The sequence below is a fragment of the Moschus berezovskii genome, chromosome 17, assembly GCF_049115385.1.
Source record: "Moschus berezovskii isolate FMDL1 chromosome 17, NW_MosBer_1.0, whole genome shotgun sequence".
NCBI lineage: Eukaryota > Metazoa > Chordata > Mammalia > Artiodactyla > Moschidae > Moschus > Moschus berezovskii.
The window spans coordinates 51,976,320-51,994,583 of record NC_142476.1 but is presented as its reverse complement, the minus strand read 5'-3'; the positions used below and the strand labels follow the sequence as shown (position 1 = coordinate 51,994,583).

Sequence of the window (18,264 nt, the reverse complement as noted above, 5' to 3'; positions counted from 1 at the left end):
CAGTATACTTGCCTTGAGAACCCCATGAACAGTATCAAAAGGCAAAATGATGGGATACTGAATGAGGAATTCACCAGGTCAGTGGGTGCCCAGTATGCTGCTGGAGATCAGTGGAGAAATAACTCCAGAAAGAATGTAGGGATGGAGCCAAAGCAAAACAAATACCCAGTTGTGGATGTGGCCAGTGATTGAAGCAAGGTCCGATGCTGTAAAGAGCAATATTGCATAGGAACCTGGAATGTTAGGTCCATGAATCAAGGCAAATTGGAAGTGGTCAAACAGGAGATGACAAGAGTGAACATCGACATTCTAGGAATCAGTGAACTAAAATGGACTGGAATGGGTGAATTTAACTCAGATGACCATTCTATCTACTACTGTGGGCAGGAATCCCTTAGAAGAAATGGAGTAGCCATCATGGTCAAAAGAGTCTGAAATGCAGTACTTGGATGCAATCTTAAAAACGACAGAATGATTTCTGTTCATTTACAAGGCAAACCATTCAATATTACAGTAATCCAAGCCTATGCCCCAACCAGTAACGCTGAAGAAGCCGCAGTTGAACGGTTCTATGAAGACCTACAAGATCTTTTAGAACGAACACCCAAAAAAGAGGTCCTTTTCATTATAGGGGACTGGAATGCAAAAGTAGGAAGTCAAGAAACACCTGGAGTAACAGGCAAATTTGGCCTTGGAGCACGAAATGAAGCAGGGCAAAGGCTAATAGAGTTTTTCCAAGAGAACGCACTGGTCATAGCAAACACCCTCTTCCAACAACACAAGAGAAGACTCTACACATGGACATCACCAGATGATCAACACCGAAATCAGGTTGATTATATTCTTTGCAGCCAAAGATGGAGAAGCTCTATACAGTTAGCAAAAACAAGACCAGGAGCTGACTGTGGCTCAGATCATGAACTCCTTATTGCCAAATTCAGACTTACATTGAAGAAAGTAGGGAAAACCACTAGACCATTCAAATATGACCTAAATCAAATCCCTTATGATTATGCAATGGAAGTGAGAGATAGATATAAGGGACTACATCTGATAGAGTGCCTGATGAACTCTGGGTGGATGTTCGTGACATTGTACAGAAGACAGGGACCAAGACCATCCCCATGGAAAAGAAATGCAAAAAAGCAAAATGGCTGTCTGAGGAGGCTTTACAAATAGCCATGAAGAGAAGTGAAAAGCAAAGGAGAAAAGGAAAGATATAAGCATCTGAATGCAGAGTTCCAAAGAATAGCAAGGAGAAATGAGAAAGCCTTCCTCAGTGATCAATGCAAAGAAATAGAGGAAAACAACAGAATAGGAAAGACTAGAGATCTCTTCAAGAAAATTAGAGATATCAAGGGAACATTTCATGCAAAGATGGGCTCGATAAAGGACAGAAATGGTTGGACCTAACAGAAGCAGAAGATATTAAGAAGAGGTGGCAAGAATACACAGAAGAACTGTACAAAAAAGATCTTCATGACCCAGATAATCACGATGGTGTGATCACTCACCTAGAGGCAGACATCCTGGAGTGCAAAGTCAAATGAGCCTTGGGAAGCATCACTATGAACAAAGCTAGTGGAGGTGATGGAATTCCAGCTGATCTATTTCAAATCCTAAAAGATGATGCTGTGAAAGTGCTGCACTCAATATGCCAGCAAATCAGGAAAACTCATAAGTGGCCACAGGATTGGAAAAGGTCAGTTTTCATTCCAGTCCCAAAGAAAGGCAATGCCAAAGAATGCTCATACTACCACACAGTTGCACTCATCTCACATGCTAGTAAAGTCATGCTCAAAATTCTCCAAGCCAGGCTTCAGCAATATGTGAACCATGAACCTCCAGATGGTCAAGCAGTTTTTAGGAAAGGCAGAGGCACCAGAGATCAAATTGCCAACATCCGCTGGATCATGGAGAAAGCAAGAGAGTTCCAGAAAAACATCTATTTCTGCTTCATTGACTATGCCAAAGCCTTTGACTGTGTGGATCACAATAAACTGTGGAAAATTCTGAAAGAGATGGGAATACCAGACCACCTGACCCGCCTCTTGAGAAACCTGTATGCAGGTCGGGAAGCAACAGTTAGAATTGTACATGGAACAACAGACTGGTTCCAAATAGGAAAAGGAGTACGTCAAGGTTGTATATTATCACCCTGCTTATTTAACTTATATGCAGAGTACATCATAAGGAGTGCTGGGCTGGAAGAAGCACAAGCTGGAATCAAGATTGCCGGGAGAAATATCAATAACCTCAGATATGCAGATGACACCACACTTATGGCAGAAAGTGAAGAGGAATTAAAAAGCCTCTTGATGAAAGTGAAAGAGGAGAGTGAAAAGACTGGCTTGAAGCTCAACATTCAGAAAACAAAGATCATGGCAACTGGTCCCATCACTTCATGGGAAATAGATGGGGAAACAGTGTCAGACTTTATTTTTTGGGGCTCCAAAATCACTGTGGATGTTGATTTCAGCCATGAAATTAAAAGACGCTTACTCCTTGGAAGGGAAGTTATGACCAACCTAGATAGTATATTAAAAAGCAAAGACATTACTTTGCCAACCAAGGTCCGTCTAGTCAAGGCTATGGTTTTTCCGTGGTCATGTATGGATGTGAGACTTGGACTGTGAAGAAAGCTGATCGCCGAAGAATTGATGCTTTTGAACAGTGGTGCTGGAGAAGACTCTTGAGAGTCCCTTGGACTGCAAGGAGATCCAACCAGTCCATTCTAAAGGAGATCAATCCTGGGTGTTCATTGGAAGGACTTATGCTAAAGCTGAAACTGCAATACTTTGGCCACCTCATGTGAAGTGTTGACTCACTGGAAAAGAGTCTGATGCTGGGAGGGATTGGGGGCAGGAGGAGAAGAGGATGACAGAGAATGAGATGGCTGGATGGCATCACCGACTCGATGGACATGAGTTTGAGTGAACTCCGGGAGTTGGTGATGGACAGGGAGGCCTGGCGTGCTGCGATTCATGGGGTCACAAAGAGTCGGTCACGACTGAGCGACTGAACTGAACTGAATCATTGGTGTTCGGAGAATCTGAGGTTGGTAAGCACAAGGTGTGTTAGGTGGGTGGTGTGACCTGAAACAGCATGGAAGCTTGAACCCTTTTTATAGCCAGTAATTCCGAAGTATGGGAGGCTCAGGACTTTCGACTGGCACCTGAAGTGGAACACAGTCTATGAGACTGAGCTCTTAAATGCTTAGGCACTCTGGGAAGCTAGTGTCAGAACTGCATTGAGTTGTTGAATACACAGTTGGTGTCTGGAGAATCAGATAATTGGTTGTTGGTGGAAAATACTCCAGAGTGAGACTTTCATCATAGTGATTTTCAAAGCACATTCCCATGGGACAGTGGTGTTTGTGGAGCTGACTGAGGCTTTCTGTGGTGATTGATAGTTGAATAATGATAGTTTTTAAAATTTGCTGGAAAAAAAGTACAAAGTTTCTCAAATTGTGCTTCATGAAAAATTCAGAGATCCACTTAAGACCCGGTCAGAGAGGCACATTTAGTGCCTGACCTGATATGAAATAACATCTGACTTGGTATCAGAGAACTCTGTTCAGTAGCAGGGAGTCCACGTATTCTGTCTCTAGAATAGTATGAAAAAGCAAGGAGCATTTGATTCTGATTTTGATTTGGCTATTTATAAACATTTCCACCATGTGCAAATGTTTGACCCTTTCTAAGTCTCAGTTTTCCTTTCTTTTACTTAGTTTCTCTCTTCTTTTTTTCTCTCTCTTCCTTTCCTCCTTTCCTTTTTCTTTCTTTTTCCTTCTGTCCCTCCCTCCCTTCCATCAGTTATTACCTACTATCCTCTATCAGTTCCATCTATCCATCTATGGTAGACAAACTACTTATCAGTACCTATTTTTTTTACTTCTAGGCATTTAGAACATATACACACACACCCTCCCTCACTGAGGAGAGGTGATGACTTCTGTTCTTTTCAGCAGAAACACTGAAGAGCTGGTGACAGCGTTCCATCTTTCCTCCTCCCTGCTGACAGTGTAAATGTGATGCCTCAGCTGACTAGGGTCCCTGAATGAAGACATGGTGGAGGCCAGCCATTGTGGACTTTCTGTGCATGAGAAATATGTTGTTGTGTTAGGCCAGTGAGACTTGAGGGTTATTTGTTGCTTAACCCACCTTCACCTGACTAACGCATCATCTTGCCTTGTTCCAAAAAGAAGTTAAAAGTAGCTTAAAAGAGAAATAGAGCACAGTAGGATAAAAAAGTACCTGAGTAAATTAAGGATAATTTATAATAGCATTTGCTTCACAGAATTACTGGGAGAAGACATAAATATTTATCAGTTGTGATTGACAGTAGATATAACAATATGAGACTTCAGTTCGTGTTTATGTTTGGCTTTTTCTGTTTTTTTCAAGATTTATGACAATCTTTAATGATAGAAGGGAAATTCCAAAGCTCTTGTTCTTACTTTAAAAAGAACTTCCCAAGTATTATACTTTTCAGAAAACAGATAACAATTCAAATATTATTACAAGGGCAATGGATTATTAAATGAATCAGTCAGAAATGGAGAATGTTAGAACTTACAGGTTACATTCACAGGATAAAGTGGGTCTTTCTATATGATGGTCCCTCCCCATCCCAGAGACCTCTTTCACTTTCTGCTATGCTCAGGGAGCCCTTCCTTGACCCACTTACTTACAATTGCAACCCAGTTTCTTCCACCCCACCCACATTATCACCCTAGCTTACTTATTTTTTCCATTGTATTTATCACTATCTGCCATACTACATCTTTTTAAAATTTATTTGATATCTTCTCCGACAGTGGAATGGAAGCTCCATGAGGACAGAGGCCTTATTCTGTTTTTGTTTACTTCTGTATCCTCAGCACCTAGATCAGTGCCTGACATTTAGTGTCAGTGCTCAATAAAGTTTTTTGATTAAGTTATTGACTTGATAGGCATTTCCAGAATCCTTAGTGCAGACACCCAAAAGGAGAAAATAGCCAATTGCCTGGCACTCTAGAGTTCATGTGAGCAAGACATACACACCACACTGAGAAATGTCTTCTCCATGTACACCCTCCTTGACCCTGATCTATCAATCCATACCTTCCCTGTCTCCTCCCTTTTCAGTGTTCTGGTTGTGTAAGATGCTACCCACTAGACAGACTTCAATAACAGTAGTAATGAAAAGTAAAATTAAATAATGGTTAACATTTATTGAGCACTGATGATGTGCTTGCTTCAAGGCTAAGTAATCCCACTCATAGTTTAATTTTAATTTCAAAAACTCTAAATTTAGTACTATTATTTATATTTTCCTTATTTTAAGGATGAAGAAATTGAGGCTTAAACATGACAAATAAAATCCTTAAGGGCACATTCTGAATAAGTGGCAACATGTGTTTTTCAGTTACCTTTGCTCTGTAACAAGTCACCAAAGCACAGTGGCTTAAAACAATTTACTAATATTTATCATGGTTCTGTGGGTTGAAAGGGTTCAACTGGCTGGTTCTCACTTGGAGTCTCTCATATGATGGACCTCTTTGTATGTAGTTAGGTGGGTTCTGAGCGTCAAGATGGCTTTCACATGTCTAGCATCTCAGGTGGGAAACTTGGGGACTCTGTCTACATGGCATCTCCCCATTGTTAGCTTGGGCTTCCTCCCAGCATGGAGGCCTCATGGTAGTCTGACTTCTTGTGTGATGATTAGCTTCTTATGAATTGTCCTTAGGAGTCACACAAGGTCACTTCTGTCTCATTCTATTTGTTGCATCGTAACAACTCCGTTTCACTGTGGGAGGTCATAAATACTGGGAGGTATGGGTCATTGGGAGATTATTTTGGAGACTTGCTATCACGTTGGGATCTTTAAACCAGATATTCTGAACTCAGGCTGAGAGGTTGCAAACCCATTTATCAAGATAGAATAGCAGGTGACATGTGAAGAAGGAAGCCTTAGCAAGACAATTGAGATTGGAAAAGATCCTGGTGAACTCAAGGGCACTCTTATTAAAAACCACTAGCTATCTTTATGGTTACCATCAGCTGAATTGCCTGGCAGGACTACAGGGTCTGTATTAATGAATCCTCTGATTATTAAAGGGAACCTTGAAACCTAGTTTGTTTGCTTTTATAAAATACCCTAATTTAGATTATTTTCCTACATAGGCTATTACAGAGTATTGATATACAGGAAGTGTATATCAAGTGTCCTTGTGATATACAGGAAGTCCTTATTAGTTATTTATTTTATATATAGTAGTGTAAATATGTCCAAGAGTGGGTATATGTTTATGTATAATTGAGTCAGTTTGCTATATACCTGAAACTAACACAACATTGTAAATCAACTACACTACAATAAAAAATTTAAAAATACCCTAATTTAAAAAGCATTGCATAGGTCGAGCAAAGCACTCTTGTATTTGGCCCATGGACTGCCAGTTTTTTATTTTATATTGGAGTATAGCTGACTCACAATATTGTGTTAGTTTCAGATGTACAGCAAAATGATTCAGTTATACACATATCTATTCTTTTTCAAATTCTTTTCCCATTTATGTTGTTACAGAATGTTGAACAGGGTTCCCTATGCTATGCAGTAGGTCTTTATTATTTATTTTAAATATTCAGTTCAGTTCAGTCGCTCAGTCGTGTCTGACTCTTTGTGACCCCATGAATCACAGCACGCCAGGCCTCCCTGTCCATCACCAACTCCCGGAGTTCGCTCAAACTCATGTCCACAGAGTCGGTGATGCTATCCAGCCATCTCATTCTCTGTCGTCCCCTTCTCCTCCCGCCCCCAACCTTTCCCAGCATCAGAGTCTTTTCCAGTGAGTCAACTATATAGTGGTGTGTATATGATAGTCTCAAACTCTGCATTTATACCTCCCCCACCTTTCCCCTTTGATAACCATAAGTTTGTTTTTTAAGACATTCATTTGTATCAGTTTTTTAGATTCTGCATATAAGTGGTATCATATGAATTTATCTTTCTTTATCTTATTTCACTTAGTTTGATAATCTCAAGGTCTATCCATGTTGCTGCAAATTACATTGTTTCATTGTTTTTAATGGCTGAGTAGTATTCCATTTGTGTGTGTATGTACACCACATCTTTATTCATTAATCTGCCAATGGACATTTATGTTGCTGCCATGTCTTGTTTACTGTAAACAGCACTGCAGTGAACATTGGGGTGCATGTATCCTTTTAAATTGTGGTTTTCTCTGGATATGTGCTCAGGGATGGGATTGTTGGATCATATGGTAGCTCTGGTGAGCTTCCCAGATGGCGCTAGTGGTAAAGAACACACCTGCCAATGAGGGAGACATAAAAGGTGTGGGTTCTATCCCTGGCTTTGGAAGATCCCTTGGAGGACTGTGGGAGAATACACTTTCTAGTCTTCATATTATCTCTGCTATCTTCTTCAGTTCAGTTCAGTGACTCAGTCCTGTTTGACTCTTTGCAACCCTGTGGACTGCAGCACACCAGGCTTCCCTGTCCATCACCAACTCCAGGAGCTTGCACAAACTCATGTCCATCGAGTCGGTGATGCCATCCAACCATCTCATCCTCTGTTATCCCCTTCTCCTCCTGCTTTCAATCTTTCCCAGCATCAGGGTCTTTTCCAATGAATCTGTTCTTTGCATCAGATGGCCAAAGCATTGAAGCTTGAGCTTCAGCATCAGCCCTTCCAATGAATATTTGGAACTGATTTCCTTTAGGATACCAGTTTCATCTCCTTGCAGTCCAAGGGACTGTCAAGAGTCTTCTCCAACACCACAGTTCAAAAGCATCAATTCTTCAGTGCTCAACTTTATGGTCCACCTCTTACATCCATACATACTACTGGAAAAACCATAGCTTTGACTAGATGGACCTTTGTCGACAAGGTAACGTCTCTGCTGTCTAGTTTGGATGTATCTTTTCTTCCAAGGTGCAAACATCTTTTAATTTCATGGCTACAGTCACCATCTGGAGTGATTTTGGAGCCCATGAAAATAAAGTCTGTCACTATTTCCATTGTTTCCCCATCTATTTGCCATGAAGTGATGGGACCAGATGCCATCATCTTCGTTTTTTGAATGTTGAGTTTTAAGCCAACTTTTTCACTCTCCTCTTTCACTTTCATCAGAGGCTCTTTAGTTCTTCTTAACTTTCTGACATAGGGTGGTGTCATCTGCATATCTGAGGTTATTGATATTTCTCCTGGCACTCTTGATTCCAGCTTGTGCTTCATCCAGCCTGGCATTTTGCTTAATATATTCTGCATATAAGTTAAATAAGCAGGGTGACAGTATACAGCCTTGACGTACTCCTTTCCCAATTTTGAACCAGTCCATTGTTTCATGGCTGATTCTAACTATTGCTTCTTGACCTGCATACAGATTTCTCAGGAGGCAGGTAAGGTGGTCTGATATACCCATCTCTTGAAGAATTTTTCTCAGATTGTTGTGATCCACACAGGTAAAGACTTTGGTGTAGTCAATACAACAGAAGTAGATGATTTTCTGGAACTCTCTTGCTTTCTTATTATCCAATGGATGTTGGCAATTTGATCTCTGGTTCCTTTGCCTTTTCTAAAACCAGCTTGAACATCTAGAAATTCTCAGTTCATGTACTGTTGCCGTCTTGCTTAGAGAATTTTGAGCATTACTTTGCAAGCATGTGAGATGAATGCAATTGTGCGGTAGTTTGAGCATTCTTTGGCATTCCCTTTCTATGGAATGGGAATGAAAACTGACCTTCTCCTCCTGTGGCCACTGCTGAGTTTTGCAAATTTGCTGGCATATTGAGTGCCCCACTTTCACAGTATCATCTTTAAAGATCTGAAAGAGCTCAGCTGGAATTCCATCACCTCCACTAGCTTTGTTTGTAGTGATGCTTCCTAAGGCCCACTTGACTTTGCACTCCAGGACGTCTGGCTCTAGTTGAGTGATCACACCATTGTGGTTATCTGGGTCATAAAGATCTTTTTTGTACAGTTTTTCTGTGTATTCTTGCCACCTCTTCTTAATATCTTCTGCTTCTGTTAAGTCCGTACTATTTCTGTCCTTTATTGTACCCATCTTTGCATGAAATGTTCCCTTGGTATCTCTAATTTTCTTGAAGAGATCTCTAGTTTTTCCCATTCTATTGTTTTCCTCTATTTCTTTGCATTGATCACTGAGGAAGGTTTTCTTATCTCTCCTTGCTGTTCTTTGGAACTGTGCATTCATATGGGTATGTCTTTCCTTTTCTCCTTTGCCTTTTGCTTCTCTTCTTTTCTCAGCTGTTTGTAAGGCCTCCTCTGGACAACCATTTTGCCTTCTTGCATTTCTTTTTCTTGGGGATGGTCTTGATCACTGCCTCCTGTACAATGTCATGAACCTCTGTCTGTAGTTTTTTAGATACTCTATCAAATCTAATCCCTTGAATCTCTTTCTCACCTCCATTGTATGATTGTAAGGGATTTGATTTAGGTCATAACTGAATGGTCTAGTGGTTTTCCTTACTTTCTTCAATTTATGTCTGAATTTTGAAATATGGGATCATGATCTGAGCCACAGTCAGCTCCTGTTCTTGTTCTTGCTGACTGTGTAGAGCTTCTCCATCTTTGGCTGCAATGAATATAATCAGTTTGATTTTGGTATGGACCATCTGGTGATGTCCATGTGTAGAGTCTTCTCTTGTGTTGGAAGAGGGTGTTAGCTATGATGAGTGCATTCTTTTCGCAAAACTCTATTAGCCTCAGCCCTGCTTCATTTTGTACTCCAAGGTCAAACTTGCCTGTTACTCCAGGTATCTCTTGACTTCCTACTTTTGCATTCCAGTCCCCTATGATAAAAAGATACCTTTTTTGGGTGTTAGTTCTAGAAGGTCTTGTAGGTCTTCATAGAATCATTCAACTTCAGCTTCTTCAGCATTACTGGCATAGATTTGGATTACTGTGGTATTGAATGGTTTGCCTTGGAAACAAACTGAGATCGTTCTGTCATTTTTGAGATTACACCCATATACTCCTTTTCCGACTCTTTTGTCGACTGTGAGGGCTACTCCATTTCTTCTAAGCGATTCTTGCCCACAGTAGTAGATGTAATAGTCATTTGAATTAAATTTGCCTGTTCCCGCCCATTTTAATTCATTGATTCCTAGAATGTTGATGTTCACTCTTGCCATCTCCCATTTTACTGCTTCCAGTTGCCTTGATTCATGGACCTAACATTCCAGGTTCCTGTGCAATATTGCTCTTTACAGCACTGGACTTTGCTCCTATCACCAGTCACATCCACAACTGGATGATGTTTTCACTTTGGCTCCGTCTCTTCATTCTTTCTGGAGTTACTTCTCCACTCTTCTCCAGTAGCATATTGGGCACCTACTGTCTTGGGGAGTTCATCTTTCAGTGTCATATCTTTTTGCCTTTTCATTCTGTTCATGGATTTCTCAAGGCAAGAATATTGGAGTGGTTTACCATTCCCCTCTCCAGTGGATCATGTTTTGTCAGAACTGTCCACTATGACCCATCTGTCTTGGGTGGCCCTATACAACATGCCTCAGTTTCATTAGTTAGACAAGGCTGTGATGCATGTGATCAGTTTGGTTAGTTTTTTGTGATTGTAGTTTTCATTCTGTCTGCCCTCTGATGAATGAGGATAAGAGGCTTATGGAAGCTTCCTGATTCTGCTATCTTGTAGCTGTGCTCTTTTTTGTGTAGCCATTCTCATGCCCCTAAGACAAACATTTTGGCCGACATATCAGCCCACTACAGATGTTGTTCTGCACACAGAACAGCTCCTTATGATTCCCACATAATCCTTTGCTAGCTCAAGGAAGTAGTGTACACGTGCATTCCATTTCCCTCAGACGTTTGTCTTTGTTCCTGATTTCTGATCTTTGTGATACTCCACTGAGCTGTCAGATAAGCTCCTAATAAATATACTCTCAGCAGTTTCCTCAGGGAATTACTCTTTCATGAGCTCTCCCTGCCCTGTCTCTCATAATCCTGTGTGTTTGTGAGAATTATTTCAGTGTGACTCCAACAGAGGAGGGCACAATAGCCCACTCTAGTATTCTTGCCTGGAGAATCTCATGGACAAAGGAGCCTGGTGGACTATATGGTCCATAGGGTCGTGAAGAGTGGGACATGACTGAAGTGACTTGGCCTGCAAACATTCATGGGAGCCCTATTTTTACCTCCGTACTTTTCTCCATAGTGACTGCACCGATTTACATTCTCATTAACACTGTAAAAGGGTTCCCTTTTCTCCATACCCTCTACAGCATTTATTGTTTATAGACTTTGATGATGGCCATTCTGACTGATGTGAGGTGATACCTCATTGTAGGTTTGATTTGCATTTCTCTGTTAATTAGAGATGTTGATTGTCTTTTCATGTACCTGTTGTCCATCTGTATGTCTTCTTTGGAGAAATGTCCATTTAGGTCTTCTGCCAGTTTTTTGATGGAGTTGTTTGTGTTTTTGATATTCAGATGTATGAGCAGTCTGTAAATTATGGTCTGCCAGTTTGTAAATGCTGCGCCAGGTCTCAAAGCTCATGTCCACACTCACTAGCGGAGCACACAAGACCCTCATGGAGGCACAGGCTACTCTGCCTGACTGTCCAGTTTCATTTCACACTCCTGCAAACATCCATGTATTCAGCAAGTATTTATGATTCCTACTACATTCTAAGTATGTTCTAGGTGCTGAGGATATAGCGGAGAAAAAACCAAAGTCCCTGCCATCAGGGGACTTATGTTCTAATTGGGGGAGACAGACACAAGCGAAGGTACAAACTGGCAGATCGCAGCAAGTACCATAGGGAAAGTCAGCAGGATAAGCTCGTGCCTGGCAGCTTGCAGAACACGCCTTGCTTTCCTGTTCTGCTCTGTTTCTGCTGGGAATGACTTTCCCTTCCCTGGGGCTTAGCTGCTTGAGACCTAACGAGCATCACAACCTCTGAAATATTTTCTCTGACCCCCACCCTGCCCATGGAACATTGGTGACCCTCATCCTGGTTTCTGTGGCACCTGTCCCTGCTCTCACCACACAGTTTAAGTATATAATTACTTTTCTGTATCTCCCGCCAGATAGTGTGTAATCATTCAAGGGCTTCTGTATTTCCTTAATATTTTATAAATATTTGACAATCAAAGGGACATCTTTGTGAAGGTCTTTAGTAAGGGAGTCACTGGGTAGGAGGAGAATCCTCCTGCTCTCTTTTCTTCTTGCCCTTTCCCAGTAAGAAAAGCATTTTTTTTCTGCTGTCCAAACACAGAATGGTGCATGTGGTTACCTAGAAAACCAAGTTAAAGGTGTGTCCTTTGGTTTAGGGGCAGCTTCTTAATGAGTGTAAAATACTGTCTTGTATTATCAGTGAGTCAAAGGAGGCACAGCTGACTTTCCCTGGTTGTGAAACAGATACTAGTATATCCATCATGTTTGCACATTCGCATATTTGCACATTCATATTTGCATATTCATACACACATCCACACACATAAGCTGAAGAACGTATGTCCTGTGCCAACAAGCTGTTACTTAACCATGTGTACTTACACTGTATGACTTGGGTAAACAGGATGCATGTTTATGACTGACAAGCATCAAACACTGAGCGCTGCTCCTGGCACAGCTCCACCTCTGACCAGCGTGTCTGACTTGCTGTGCGCTGTGGTTGCATCTGGCTGCCGCTGCCTGAGTTTCCGTGGTTAAAAAGCCTCCTTTGTCTAAAATTCTGAGAACCCCAGTGCTGGTGCCTAGAGGCTGGCTTGGTTTTCTAGAAGACCCAGGGTTGGGGCTCCCTCTGCCCGAGTGCTGCCACCCCTGGAACAAGATGAGGGCTGATTTTCTATTTCTTGAGCGGAGCACACACTTGTTCCACTGCACGCTGGAACACCTGAAATCTGGAGCCAGACCACAGAGGACTGTGGGCAGAGAAGCCTCTGATGTGTTTCATCTCTGGAAACCCTGACTTTAGAGCTGTGTCAGAGCCACCCCAGAAGAAAGTGACCAGGTTTGAACCCTAGGTGATGGGAGGAGGAAGGAGTGGCCTTGGGCAACTGGGCAGCTGGCTGGGAAGCTTGTGCCCTGAAAGGGTGGCAGCAGGGAAAGGCTCACTGATGGGCATTACTTTTGTGTGCCTTACCTTGGAAGAGGAGGGCTGGTCGTGAATGGGACAGTCGGGGTTGCAACTGCCACTGACCTCGCTGCTTGGGGAACAGGCAGAGCCAGGCTGGCAGGACTGCCCAGGGGTTCTGATCATACTGAGCAAAGGAGATTTGGATCACAGATCAAATCTGCAATTTCTCTTCTCTTCAATTGTTTATTTGCTTCCTATGGCATCACCGACTCTGTGGACATGAGATTGAGTGAACTCCGGGAGTTGGTGATGGATAGGGAGGCCTGGCGTGCTGTGATTCATGGGGTCGCGGAGAGTCGGACACGACTGAGCGACTGAACTGAACTGAACTGAATGAGCTTTAAGTTGAATGCACCCAAACTTTTTTTTTTTTTAAACATCGAGTTAAGTGAGTGAAGAAATTCTTCAAGTCCCATGTCAGAGTAAACCTCCTCGATGAAGTATTTCGTCTTCTCCCAGCTCTGTCCATTCCTCCACCCTCAGTCCAAGTAGGATTTACCTCCTTTTTAATACAACACTCAGAGAAGGCAATGGCACCTCACTGCGGTACTCTTGCCTGGAAAATCCCATGGATGGAGGAGCCTGGTAGGCTGCAGTCCATGGGATCGCGAAGAGATGGACACGATTGAGTGACTTCACTTTCACTTTTCACTTTCATGCATTGGAGAAGGAAATGGCATCCCACTCCAGTGTTCTTGCCTGGAAAATCCCAGGGACGGGGGAGCCTGGTGGGGTGCTGTCTATGGGGTCGCAAAGAGTCGGACACGACTGAAGCAACTTAGCAGCAGCAGAATATTTATCACACCTGTAATGCAGTTACTGTTACATGAGGACTTCCCTGCTTCAGCGCGGCTTTTCTAACCATGGGGAACCTGAGCTGGAGGACTGGCTTGCTCTGTCTGCCTCCCTGAGGTGGGTGGTGAGGTGCCGCACATAGGAGCTCAGTGATGAAGAGAGGAACCAAGGGGCTCCGAGACGTGCTCCTTTCCCTGGCCTACTGTTGGTAACTGATCACCAGCACTGGCCACATTCAGGAAAGGAGATAGCCAGGAGATCTTTTAAAAACGTTTCAAATAAATGAGGTTAGTAGAACACACAGCATGACATGGCTTCAGAAATGTATCTTTTTTTTTTTTTTTACAATTTGACATTGTTTAATTATTAGGAATATTCAGTAGAACAAATACTATATGTGATATATAAGTATATACAAACACATTTGTACATACATACATATTATATATATATTTTTTAAGTTAGTATTTTATGAAATCATAACTACTAATTGATGACATCATGGCATCATTGTGAAGTCTTTTGACTGCCCCCAACTTTTATAGCCATTTTATAATCTGAGAGCTACAAACAAGATCCCCACTGGTGGTCTACTGTGTAAATTCCCGGAGGACAGGGTGTGGCTTGTGTCCCTCTATATGCCCACAGTGGTTTGTGGTGCCAGGTGCTCAGAGGTACTGATGGAATGACTGATGGGCTCCTGGCTTTATGGTGGCACTTCAGCCTAATTTGTTTTTTCTCTCAACTTCTGATGCAGGGGGTGGGGGTGAGTGGGACTGATGATCATCAGGAAATCAGTCAGGAAGGGCAATGAGAATTCAAGCCATCTGCCCAAAAAGTAGGATTGTAGTCAGTCATGAGCATCTATCTGCTAAGCTGGTAAGTCGCTTCAGTCATGTCTGACTCTGTGCGACCCCATAGGCAGCAGCCTACCAGGCTCCTCCGTCCACAAGATTTATCAGGCCAGAGTACTGGACTGGGGTCATGAACGTCTAATGTTGTGCTTTTATCAAAGGACTAATATCCACCCTGTTTGTTCTGGATGTACACACAGAGAGACAGAAGTCATGGAAAAGGAAGGACCTTGAGATCGGAGATAGCTTTTATAAAAAAAAAACCTTGGGTTTTGAGCGATAGAGAAAATGTGGCTGATGATGAACCCTGATTCAGACGTCTTCAGGTGCCTCTAAAATACAAATTATGTTCTGGGGACCTGGAAAGCATTGTGGGAGTTAGAGGAGGTGAAACCTCATCAAAAGCAGTTTCATGTTCTCACACTGAATTTCACTGGAAGATTAGGTGGGTGGAGGTCTCTCTGTCAGCTCAGGATGAGCCCTGCTCTTCTGGTGAGCTCTGCTCTGCTACCCGGCAGCCCTAATTTTTTGGGCAGTGTTGACCTTTTCTCTTCTCATGGACTGGCAAGACTTAGGCCAGTTGCCCCAAACATTGTCACTGCCCTTTCATTAAAGTTCTTACTCTCTTTAAGCAGCCACAGAGATTTGCACTTTCTCTTGAATTATTTACTTACTTCATATGAACGTTGAGTTGAATGGACCCAAACTTTTATTTTAAATCAGTGGAGATAATTCTTCAAGTCCCATCCCAGAGTTAACCTCCTCAATGGAATATTTCCTCTGCTCCCAACTCTGTCCATTTCTCCACCCTCTTTGTTATGGGTTTATTAGGTCTCTCTTGGTTTTAAGTGACAGAAACCCAATTCAAATAAGCTTAGACTTAAAAATAAAGAAAATTGTATGGCCCTTGCAGTTTATAAAATTTAGGGGTAGATCTCCAAGAGTAAGACCCCCTAGAATCAGATACTCTGGTAATATCTTCAGGTACTTACCTTTGCCCCTCTCTCAGCTTTGTTTAAACACTGCCGCATAGATGACTAGACAAGCAGGTCTAGACCTCCTCTCTGTTACGAATAACCCCTGAAGAACAAGAGTACTTCTTTCCTAATAGCTCCAGTAAGGTTCCAGAGCTGCTCAGTAATGACCTAGCTTGGGGCACTTGGCCAGCTCTGACCCAGTCACTAAGGCCACTAAAACTCATGGTTTACTGACCAAGTCTGAGTCCTGAGTCCATCCCTGGAGCAGGGTGGCATCTGGGTAGAATCAGCTACAACTGAACCACAGAGACAAAGAGGGTGGAAAATTTCTCAAAGAAAATTCTACTGTTGTTACCAAAAATGGGGTGATGATTACAGGGTGAATTACATCACAGTAAACAAGCACAGGCACTCTGTAAAGATTTCTGCATCCTTTCTACATGCAAGAGTGTTCCTGTAGAAACATGTCTTTCCATCTAAGCTTTAAGGGCTGGGCTCCTAAAATTGCGTCTCCCATTCCTCAATACCCTCCTGGTTCCATTTAAGAGCTGATTTTTTTTTTTTTTTAAGAAATTTGGATATTTTCTTGTAGAGGGTGTTCATCAAGAGGGAAAATATTATTTCTTTTTTTTTTTCTTTCCAATTCAGTGACATAATCAAGTAGCTCCTCAGTGAGGACAAATAAAGTTTCTAAAACCATCTGGGAACAAAAGGTCATCATAGATTTATCTGAGTGGAACCAATATATCATGTGGTTGGAGCCCCATCTCCAGGGTGATTAGGGTGTTTGGAGCCTGCGGTCAGATGTACCTGGACTTGACGAATACTGGGAGACTGGAGGTTTTGGCCCTGACTCTGCCACTCACAACCTGAGTGAGACTGAGTAATTCGCTTCTTTCCTGGGCTTCAGTTTTCTCATCTATAAATGTTAGGTTTTGGACATTTTCTTTCTGGGGTACTCCATTTTATTTCTAAAGTATTTGATTTTTGGTAGATACTCAAAACCCATAATGCTCTTAATTATGGAGTAATTCACTTCTTTTCTGGGCTTCAGTTCTCTTATCTCTAATGTTAGGTTTTATCTTTAGTGTACTGCACTTTATTTCTAAAGTATTTGATTTTGGGCTGACATTCAAGTCTATAATACTCTGGGTTACACCTCTTCCATATTTGTATATGACAAAACTTAAGCACCTCAAGATTAAATTTTAAAAACACCTCTCTGCTTGAATCAAGAAGAGGAGTGTGGGTGACAGTAATGCTGAACACTTCTTTCAGGACAAGAGATGTCACTAAGTCATGGATATCTTCAGATCCAATGTGGGCTAGACTTAGTTTCTGGTACATAGTCAACCAACTATCAATTGTCTACTGACCTTGTGACATGAAACGGCCCACAAAAATGAGCAGATGCCCCCTGCGTGCCTAAACATGGAGGATATGAGACAGGGAGGGAGAGAGACATTTGTGCACAGGAAACAGGAAATTGTGTCTATTTCATGTTGAATCATTCTGAGATATTTCATTAATAGAAATGAAATACTGCCAGCCATGATGCTCATTTCAGTTTGGAAAGGTCTTTTTCTCAGATTTCCATCTGGACAACCAAGAAGTTATACTGGATGATCACACTGTGTTGAAACCCAAGGCAGGTCCATGCCTGGCACAGGCACATGGTAGATACAGAGTGAAAGAATGAACTGATGGCTGGATGCTAAGATGAATTTCAGTTCCAGCTCCATGACCGTGAGCACAGCGATCTCTCTTCAGGAGGAAAGACAGCACATAGGTCCAGGAAGATGTGAAAAAAGTGGAGAACACAGAAAATACGTGTCTATAAACTGGAGAAAGGGGCTGTGGGACAGGAGAAGAGTTGTTTGAACTGAGAGGTCATAATACTTAGCTTCTGCCCCTGAGACCTGTGAAAGGAAGCGCTTCCTGCCGCCCTCTGACCACTTCCTCAGTGTCCCTCCCACCACAGCCCCCCAGTGTTCAACTCTGTGGAGTTGGAGCTGAAACAATTGACCGAAGGAGTGTTGTGGAAATGAAACTGCTTTAGTGGCCATTGTCACTGGGTCCTTGTCTGTGTCTGTATTCTCTGCCCAGCCCTCTCCGGGCCCTCCCTCTGTCCTGTGTGGTGGTATGAGTCAACCTGAGCCCAGGGAGAGTGAGCAGGGCCATTGCAGGCTGTTAGACACACTCACATGTGCGCGCGCACACACACACACACACACACACACACACACACACACACACACACACACACACACACACCCTAACTTGTGTGTGAACCTGCATTCCGTGTCAGCTGTCAGAATGTAGGTTCACACCAGCTTAGGGTGCAGATGTGAAAGCAGGCCTTGCTGTGCAGGAACGAGGATGGTGCAGAGCTGCAAGACAAAGGAAACCCCAACACCTTTGCTCTCTCAGCCGGAATCCCTACCCTCAGAGGGTTGGAGCCCGAGGACTGTCCAGGGCTAAGGTCTCCCTTTCTGATGTGTGAGTGATGTGA

General features: G+C 42.5%; 1 protein-coding gene across 1 annotated transcript in view; it reads left to right on the top strand.

The window, feature by feature from the left end:
* Positions 1–12,816: 12,816 nt before the first annotated feature.
* Positions 12,817–18,264, top strand: part of FASLG (Fas ligand) — a 33,598-nt gene continuing 28,150 nt past the window's right edge. Inside the window, exon 1 of the mRNA XM_088845457.1 lies at positions 12,817–13,000. The gene's annotated coding sequence lies outside the window, so the exon portion shown is untranslated. The remainder of the gene's footprint in view (positions 13,001–18,264) is intronic.